The 10,365-nt window shown below is 43.0% G+C and overlaps 1 protein-coding gene and 1 long non-coding RNA gene across 3 annotated transcripts in view; one reads left to right on the top strand and one right to left on the bottom strand.

The window, feature by feature from the left end:
• The window catches only part of LOC308396350, a 9,840-nt gene extending 2,481 nt beyond the window's left edge, over window positions 1–7,359 (top strand). Inside the window, exon 2 of the long non-coding RNA XR_013971550.1 lies at window positions 1,513–7,359. This is a non-coding gene — a long non-coding RNA (uncharacterized lncRNA). The remainder of the gene's footprint in view (window positions 1–1,512) is intronic.
• Window positions 1–10,365, bottom strand: part of LOC308396349 (E3 ubiquitin-protein ligase DTX4-like) — a 42,144-nt gene that overhangs the window by 27,337 nt on the left and 4,442 nt on the right. The gene's annotated exons all lie outside the window — the stretch shown is intronic.

Raw genomic sequence — 10,365 nt, 5'->3', positions numbered from 1 at the left:
TGATAACCACATACAGAAACATTAACTAAAAGTTTTCCCATATAAAATCTAAACCTTATTTTAGTCCGTAAAACAGCTCAGTCACTCGAGGGTTGAAATAATGCAGTACGTTACATGTGGGAAGGTTTTATTCTGTGTTCAAATGTACATATTTCTAATTCTATGAAAGCCAGATAAACCAGAATGGATGAAATCACATTCGCTGGCAGCGGTGTAAAGACTATGTGCTCGTTATTCTTAGTTCTTAAAGTCTGGCACATTTTGCTTGGACTAAATCTAAATAAGGACTCCTCAGCAGAGCTTAGCAAGCATCTAGCATACAGCGCGATGCACATCCAGTATCATCCTGGGCTCCCCCTGCTCCCCCAGACCCTCTTAAATCAGATGTGCACCGAAACATTGTGACATCATCCTTTTTAACTTTCCTCCACCCGTTAAAAGGACGACGAAGATTTCTTCCCCATCTTTCAAATGTGACGTGTCCCAGTTTGAACCCAACCTGAACCCGGCCAGAAGCAAATGAGCCGAAACTACTGCAATTTTAACAACTTCTCGAAAAATATTCCTCGACCTCGTAGCTCCACTTCTCCATTCATCATCCTCAAATGGCCCCCCGAGCGCCCTCGAGCGGGGCTCAGGGCTGGCGAGACTGATGAACACCTCCGGAGTCTTTATGAAGACAGGGATGGAAAAATTCAAATTGACACACTTGGAAAGGTTGCACCGAGACCGGATTGTGGCACATTCTCACAGCAATAAAACCGAAACGAGACACAAAGAGGAAGCGGTTGAGAGGATAAGACAAACCTGCTTCATGCGCTTTATTTCATCTCGACTTTTGTCATCACTTTCACACTTTCTGTTCTTGTTTCTTGTTTTGTTCATTACTTCGTCCTGATTTCTCACCCTCCTGCTGTCTGATGCCGTCTCTTCCTCTGCTGTCACTTTTTCTTCTTTCATCCTTCTTTGCTTTCTCTTTTTCCAGCCAAACTGCAAACTTGCGCCAGCTTTTGTAATCTTAACACTGAGATTAGGGCGACTACCTAGGCTGAATAAATAAAACGAGCTCCTGAACATTAAAGTAGACCCCATTATGTTCATTCCCTGCTTCTTATTTTTATTCTTGGACTCGCTTGAGTTTGCATTATTCACACTTCATAATAATCCTTTATGCCGCACTGAGATTTGGTTCTCACTGAACTGGACCCCTGTTTTCTTTCCGTCTACATGCGCCAAACAAAATCTTCAGCCTCTCGTCATGGTCAGACGGATACCTCTGTCTGCTGGGTGTAGTTCAGTAGAAAGAAAACAGTTCCTACATGCAACGAGATTCACGGTTTCTGGACAGTGACGTTGTTTTTTCGGGGGGGAAATTCACAGCACTACAGGACAGAGGAGAATTCAAATTTAGGGGTGAACTCACACTTTAAGGCTAAAAAACTCCCCGAGAAGCAGCAGGGACATAAATATTTACTGATGCCTTCACATGCTTTCCTATATGTGTGTGCACAGGCGGTGAGTGATGCCCCCCCGGAGGCCTCCCAGTAACAGTAACTCGACACGCAGAGTTTCACAACAACAACTGGGAGAGAAAAGCTGAGCTCTGACCCTTCCAGCTTCTTCATCTCACTTTCCCTGGACTTCCTTCTGCACAGAAAACAAGCTGACACTCTGCAGGACACTAACTCGGCTTTCTTCGGTCTGCTTCTCGAGGATTAGTGAGCTTTAAACGCGGCGGTGTTGCACAACTGGAACAGCAGTTTCAAGTCAGACATTTTTATGCAACAGCCTTTGCAAACATATGCTAATGCACTGACGGGACAGGGTAAACAAAAATGGTTTTAACACTGACTCAGGGCACTCCTGTCACATTGCTGTGTTTGTGTTTTACTTTGAAGGTTACGTTTCTCACGTGTCACATGTGTTTTCACTTTCTGCTTTTGTTTCCTTCCCTCCTTTGTGATTGTCTGTCCACCCTCATCAGTTTCACCTGTGTTTGATTTCCTGCGGTTTTAAGAGATAATAAAAAGTCTGCCTGTTTCTCCTGAATAGCATCAGTAAGAAATCGGGATTCCTGGAAGCTGCTTGATTTCTGCTATTATCTTATTGGCTGCAAGCAATTAAAAAATGATGCCGATGTCCTGTTGCCTGACACAGTCGGAATTTTTTCAGCTCTTTAGCTCTTTTTCACGTTTACTGAGCAGAGCATTTAAAATTCACACAGGTTCATAAAGTGCTTTTTGTCTGCAGCAGCGGTCTTGTTTTCAGCCTGATTTATGTGTTTAACTACGGAGCCCTGTGAGGGACTTCTGCGAGATCTCACAAAGGTTTTGAGAGATCTCGCAAAATAGGCCGCATCCTTCACAGGGTGCATCTGAAGGCCGATGACTTCACAGCCAGGCGACGAAGGCTGTCTCAATTTGAAGGCTGCTTCAAATGCATCCTTCATTTCCCCGAATTTGATGGATGGGTCGGGTGTATCCTTTGTGGCCCAACCTATCCAAGAATTCATAGCGCGGCCCAGCCAATTCCAGTTTCCAACATTGGCTGCAGCTAGTTAGTTTTAATATTACTCTTTCTGGGTTACAGAAAGTGTAAACTTCAAATATCTGCTCGGTTTATCAAGACATCACATATTTGCAAAAGTCTTCAGAGACGTCTGTTACCCACCTGCTCGAAGATGACCGGGAGGTCGAGGCCCACTAGAGCCAGAGGGAACACCGCACTCTGGGCACATCGTTCCTCGACCACCTGGTCAGCATTGAGCTGGCGGCCTCGGAAGGATTCGGCCTATTTTGCAAGATCTCGCAAAAGTTCATCTTTAATTTTTTTTCTCCAATGTCCCTTGCGGGGCTCCGTATTTAACCTCTTCACACTTCTTTCACTTGATAGTTTTATCTTCCTTTGTAAATTTAGCCACTCTGCAGTCCTGTCAGTGGGCTGTTTGTGATACGCGTATGACGCCGGCTCATATCTAGATTCTGGGTAGATTTATTGATTTGATAACCTTTGTATTTGGAACTTTCTTCATCTGTGGGCCTGAATGGAAACTCCAACTGTTATCTCTTTAGATAACAGTACATTTACAGCGATGATGTTCATTCTCTTAAAGATATTTACTATCATACCAAAGAGAGACGACACGTCCAGGCATGTGATTTAAAGAAGTCACTTTTTCATCTCCTGACAATATCATGATTTTTCGGCGCTCTCCATCGTTTCTTATTCCACTAATATTCCTCATCACTGTTTAACTTTCAGCTGAGCTCTCCACTCTTTTTTTTCCACACCCACCCACTTTGTCCTCTTCTCTCTCTCCCTCTCTTCGTGTCTTTGTCTCACCTTGAAAGAGTCCCGTCCCTCGAGTGTTGGGTTCAGATTCAATTTTCAGCTTCAGAGAGTGTGAGAGAGAAAAGCATACAAAGAGGGCAAGAGGTCGAGAAGAGAGACAGATCAGGTGAACCAGAGGAAGCAGAACATAAAGCGGAGAGTTTGAGACAAAGGAAGAGACCCAGTTTCCATTTGGGAATAAGGTAAAAAGTGAATATGAAGAGGCGGTGCTAACTCTTCGCCCGATCCTTGGTGTTGGTTTTGAATTTTTAAGAAAATCTGAGATGGTTAAGAAGCTTTTACCTTAGAAAGGTGATACCAAAATACTGTGTTCAGAGCTTGTTCCACTACCTTTACAAGGCTTAAAAATGTCAAACGAGACATTTAGTCTTTGGTAATCCTTCTGCTGCAGATTTTCAGAAACACTGAAGCGTAGTAGCCTGAACATTAGAAGCAGAGCAGTGTGACACGTCTGCAGACTGTGGGCTTGATAGATAAAACCCAAACATATCAAACAACAAGACCCTTTAAACAAACATCTCGTCTCTTGCATGGAGGTTTCACCAGTGCGTGCAAACCCATTGTTTATTTCCTGCCAACTGGTTTGTTGTGCGTGCAGACAGAGTCAGTGTTGATGTTTGCTGCCACTCCCTCTCCCCCCTTCCTCCGCTCTTTGTTGTCACCACCAATCTACCCCCAACCCTCCGTCTCTGGGGAATCCACCCCCGACCCGCCTTCTACTGTGACCCTAACGCCCCGGGGCTTTGTGGGGGTCTGGGAATGTGCCTCCTTCAGCAGGACCAGCTGGAGCGAGAGCAGCAACAAGCTGCAGGGGCAACAAAAAAACACAAGATGCCCTCGAAGTCTGAAAAAAACAGAAGCCGCACAAAGAAAGCGATGACGAGCCGCTCTTTTAAAGCCCAGTAAAATAAGGACATTTACGTCACTCTGTTGAAAACATCTCATAAAAACGTGTTTACTTTATTTCAACAACCACACCCTCATCTCGGTTATGCAGTCAGAGCAGCTCAAATGTGCTGGGTACAAAGATTTTCTGCTAAGTCAGGCCTCTCCTAAACCACATGAACACTAATTAGTGACTAATTTTTAAAAAATGTTTACACACAAGCGTAAAAGACGATTGGCCAACCAATTTACTGGATGGCAATCACTTTGTCCATATTGTGAAACTAGCCCTGGCCATCTTCATCTTGTTTCTTTCTCCTAACAGCAGGGTCACCAGGTCGTCCAGCATCATCCAGCTGCCTCTCCACTCAGCCTCTCGTCCCACAGTCTTGTTCTGCTTCACATGCTACTGTAGTGCACATATGCTGCAGCTATGTTCAGCCTGTTGGTCACTGCTCACACATGCTGTGACATCAACACAATTTATATAAGTGTGCAAACCAACGTGTGCGACAAGTGAAAAGAACACTAGAGGATGAAAGTGGTGAGCATAAACTGTTACAGTTTCCAGCTGCAGTCCAAGTTTGTGAAGCCAGAATCTGCCCAAAGAATGAGAGACTCTCTGGAGAGGCAGCTGGCTGTAGCGGCTCTGCATTTATTTCTCTCAAAATATTTGCATGGGTTTGTCTCCTCGCAAACTCAAAAGAAGAGAAGTCCAAAATCTTCACTGTTTTCATACCAGAGCTGCTGCTGATTGACTGTAAATCTTCATGAAAAGCAGGACAGAAGTATGAAGGCAAATAGAGGATTTTTGGTTCAAATATAAATATAGGGCAGGGATAGCTCAGCAGGTAGGGTGGTTGCCCCATGATCGGAAGGTTGGGGGTTCGACTTCACTGAACGGCTACCCTGAGACACCCCTGAGCAAGGTACCGTCCCTACACACTACTCCCCGGGTGCTGCATTGGTGGCTTGCCACTGCTTCACTGGGTGAATGGGTTAAATGCAGAGGAGTAATTTCCCTATGGGGACTAACAACAATATACATATCATTATTATTATTTAACATGTAAAAAAAATCCCTTCTGTACCAATTTCACATAAAAAGAACTTCAAGCAGGACAGGAACAGGAAGTTAAGATACTGTCAGATTAAAATCTTTGTGTTTACAGGAAATCGTGTTGTACTCACACAAATGACTGAAAGCATACATGTGTTCAAAGGAGGCTCATTTAAGTCTCGTCCCAAATAGCTCATCAAGGTCATAACGTCACATTTTTGCATATAAGAATAATTACGCTCCCTTTTCCAAAAACTACAAGTGATGAAGTGATTCGAGATGATCCATCAGAGAAGTTAATTAAAGTTAAAGAAAAGGAGCTGGATCGCAAGCAAGGACGAACTGAAAAGCCTCCACGGTCCAAAGGAAGAGCGCACCCACAGAAACGAGACCACCGCCACCACAATGACAACCTTCATGTCTAAGAAGTGCAGAGCAGAAATACCACATCACTGTTAGCAGTGAAGCTCCCAGGGAAGCAGGGCAGCACAGGAACATGAAGGCTTTTCCCTGAATGTCAGCTAAACGGCGTGCTATCAGTGGTGACAGCGCAGCGAGCGTCTGCGGAGCGACGATCCCGCTGCGAGACCTGAGGTGAACAGGAAACACGCTCTGCTCCAACCACATCTGACAGTGCTGGGAGAGCTTGCACTGGGAGGGAGATCCTTTCATACGTGACTGTAAAGACAGACCTGTAGTGCATGTATTCTTCCCAGCGGGGTCAAATGTACGCGCCGCTCTCCAAAGGAAGTCTCCATCTGCATGCAGGAGGTGGTCTGCAGGAGGACCTGGCAGCTCAAAGGTGCTGAGGACCTCATCTTCCATTAGGACGGTTTATATTTCCACACTTTGAAAAATAAATATATGGAACAGTTTTGTGCACAAAGCACAGGGAACAACTTCAAAACAAACCTGTGTGAATTCGCCTTTGTGCCATCTGAAATGTGATGTGCTTTTGCACCAGCCAGTCTCCAAGCCAGTCACATCAGGTGATGACTCAGCTACCTTCTACTGATCTAACTGGCAAATCTCACACAGGGGGAAGCATTTAAAGTATTTAAAGGCAACAGCTCAGCTTCTGAGAGTCTGCATTCAGGTCACTTCCCTGTGGTACATGAACAGTTCTCCCTACAGGTCCTCATCTATCTGCAAGCCACTTTGCAGCCCACCTCCACCCCAACTCCTCTATTTCATACTTCATCAGTATCGTATCTGTTGCTCTGTGCCTGCTTTTTACATCTCTGTCCCATAAGGCCACCAGATTTAAGGAGAAAGCAAAATATCTGAGATGAAAAACATAAGAGCATTCTGGGGTTTAACAAACGTAGAACTGAAAACTAAGTGGGAATTATAAAAATGAAATTGGGTGGTTGTTACATTTACAAAAGATGGTAAAGATAAGAGGATGGATGGAGTGGAAGTTATTATAAATCCATTAACATTTTATGTTAACCAGACTCTAGACTTTGTTGAACACTCCAAAAAAACATAACTCTTTAAAAAATCATGGAAAGGATTTCCACATGGCTTTCTATTACAATTAAGCATTTTTGTCGCACTAACGTAATTTGCATGGGTTGGATCAACTCAATTAAATTAAGTTGAACTCAACTGTAGTAAAACAGTTGATTCATCATTAATTAATCAAGTTAGTCCAACTCAAGCACATTAAGTTGGAATAACAGAATTGCATAATGCTAAAATAAAGCAATTTAATTATGTGGGAATTCTTTCCATGATTTTTTTATGTTCATTCAAAAAGTTATTTTTTTGAGTGTTCTTTATGTACATTATAACCTCAGACTTATCAGAACCTGCGCCTCAGCTTCTACTTCTCTAAACGCTTTCTCCCTTCCGTGCATGTCAAAACCACAATGAGCGTGCTCGCATCTGTTTGGGAAAATCCAAGATCTCTGGAAAAACGATGTGAGCGTGAGAGAAAGAACGAAAGAATACGCACTGCCCAATTATCTCACTCCTTCTGCACCGAAAACACACTCATACACTTCTCTCTCTCCCACGTCGGACAGAAAGACCCCTGGGATTTTTTTTTTTTTTTTTTGCCTATCGATGAAACTAAACACTCGGGCAGCAGAAATGGAAGAGCAGAGGGAGCAACAGAGGAGGACGGCTGGAGTGAACTCTGCTCATTAAGCCTTGAAATTCTCCATTCTGTCCACAAAGTCGAGGTCCCTCTGTTTCTTTTCTCCGTCGGAGGAGGATGCAGCTGCTGGGAAAGTGTGTGTGCATGTGTGTGTGTTTAGTGTCAGTGGATAAGGGTTTAAGTATGCAGTGAACTCAGAGCTGTGATGGTCATTCACAGCTGCTCCAAAACATCATACTGCTGGATCTCAAGCACACACACACACACACACACACACACACACACACACACACACACACACACACACACACACACACACACACACACACACACACACACACACACACACACACACTAACATTTGTTCTGTATCACAGAAATATTTAAAGACAAAAACTTGTTGGCCTTCTTTTTTATTTGTTATTTTTCAAAGATTTCATGTTATGTTTTGGGCGCTTTCTTATCTTACTGTTTTAAAGAGCTTTCTGTTTGCTAAAAATGCATTTCTACAATGTTTTGAGTTTTCTTTTTAAAACTTGAAAGTATCAAATCAAAGCTGTGGTAATATAAAGCCCCTTAGTACCAAAAACTAGACCGCCTGCTGCTTTTGCAAGCCACTTTGAATTTTCTCCACTCAAAAAAAACTTAACCGTGACCCTTTTCCGAACCTAACCATTTATTTTTAATGATGACGTCATGTAATAAACACGAAACAAACACCTGCAGTTTCTGGTGTAAGTGACCGAATCATTTAGTCCATCAACACTGAAATGAATCAGTACAAGTCAAAAAGTACATGTAAAAATTACGCTCAGGAAGCTGCATCAGTAGATTAGCGGTCGTGGCTAGGTCATGAACTGTGATGAAACTGCATTGACGTTCAGTTTGTTGTAGTTTGACTGTTTTTGTGACTTTGGTGTTTAACACGTTGTTTCTGAATTAAACTGTATTAACAGCTCTGCTAGGGCGTCAGGAGGTGTTAAAAACACTCTAAATATACGTGCAAATACTCAAACTACCACTTCCGTGGTCTCCCATCTCCCGTCCCTTCATGTGCTTCAGTGCAGTTTAGCTCACTTGGCTTTCTGTTTGCTGTTTATATCCGTCTGACTCTCTCCTACTCTCTGTTTGAATATTCATTGCTCTTTTAAGTTCGATAAACAAGCGTCTTCTGTTGTTAAATCTTGTTTCCATCAATTGCGTCTTATTAGCAAGGCCAGACATTATGTTCCACATCGGGACCTTGGAAAGCTTATCCACGCCTTTGTGACATCCAGGTTGGATTATTGCAACTCACTTTACTTCGGTCTTAACTCTACTCTCTTCCATAGACTCCAAATTGTTCAGAATGCAGCTGCTCGTCTCCTTACTGGTAGTGGACGGCGTGTCTCTATCACCCGTGTCCTTGCTGATCTGCGTTGGCTTCCCGTTAAGTACTGCATCCGATTCAAAATCCTGCTGCTTACCTTCTGAATTATTAACAATATAGCACCAAGCTACCTCATTGAGCTACTTAGATCATACCCCCCTACTAGAGCATTAAGATCATCTTCCCAGTCACTCCTGGTACTGCCAAGATCTCGGCTGAAGACTAGAGGTGACCGCGCGTTTGCCTTGTCTGCACCCGATTTATGGAATAACCTCCCCATCGCTATACGTGAGTCTGATTCCATTCAATCCTTCAAATCGCGGTTAAAAACCCACTTATTTAGCCTCACCTTTTCTACCAGTTAACGCTTGCTTGATAGTTAGCTTAACGCTTATTCTTATCTTCGGCTTTTAATTCATTTTTAATTTTTTGACTGTTTGATCCTCTACACTTAGCCTTCTTTTATGCTTTTATATGCAATTCTTTTCCCTTCGTGTGTTTTAATGCCATTCAACCTGCTAGCACGTTTTGGTACCTTGCCATAGCCCTCATCCTTCCCTGTTACTTCATCTTACCCTCTTGCATGTTAAGCACTTTGGTACACCACTGGTTTTTAAATGTGCTATATAAATAAAGTTTGTTGTTGTTGTTGTTCAATGCAACAAAATTCACAGTGAAACTGGTCTCATGTACGTTTTTCTGTTTCTGTTGTCAGATAAGAGAACGTCTGAAACATCTCAAACGCAGCCCACAAACATCAGGAAAAACCAAACAAACTCAAGCCATTCACCAAACTGGTGGTTCTTATTGCTGAAACCCAGACTGTGTGACTGAACTGTTCTCTAACAAACTCTGCATTCTCAAATGTTCTGGGCTGGATTAAAGTTTGCAGAGGGCTGGATCTCGAGCCTTCAGCCAGCCTTTTAAACGTGAAGTCAGATCCTATGAGAGATCACAGATGGTGTCTTTCGATTTCCTCACATCGCATATTTCAGCCCTGTTGACCCAAATAAATGTGGTGCAAACATCTGGAGGATTGTCCAGCAGAATCCCAGATTGACTGCATTCTCTAGCAGGATTTTCCTGGATAACACTGCCTTTGGAGACGTCTCAGGGTATATAAGAATGGTCCCAGTCGTCATACGCTGAGCAAACGGATGTATATTTTTATGAATTATATTACAGGTGCATTATAGTCTTCACATGTTGAGTTCTTGGAACTAAATAATACTTATTCTTTATGAGTCAAACAACTTGTCAAGCTCTAAAAATACTTCTAATTTTCCAAACACCCCTGATTAGTAGGCTGCCACCATCACACCAGGAACAGCAAATTTAAGACATTAAAAATTAAGTTATTAATGACTTTGCTGAGACTTTTAGAGCTACCCTGAGAGCTGTAATAGAGCCACTGGTAAGCCTTTCCTGGACCCTGGGCTACATGTTTGACACCACTGTCTTATACCTCTGTCTAAGCTTATACAGTGATGTGTTTAGGGGTAAACAGTGACTTAAGGAAAAAGCTTTAACCATGATTAGTAGAGGCCAAAATCCAGATGCTAAAGAAGTACACTGTGCACTAACAGAATTCCTGAG

Source organism: Rhamphochromis sp. 'chilingali' (genome assembly GCF_963969265.1).
Source record: "Rhamphochromis sp. 'chilingali' genome assembly, chromosome: 4".
Lineage (NCBI taxonomy): Eukaryota > Metazoa > Chordata > Actinopteri > Cichliformes > Cichlidae > Rhamphochromis > Rhamphochromis sp. 'chilingali'.
The sequence above is the reverse complement of the archived record's forward strand: the minus strand, read 5'-3'. Positions and strand labels throughout refer to the sequence as shown.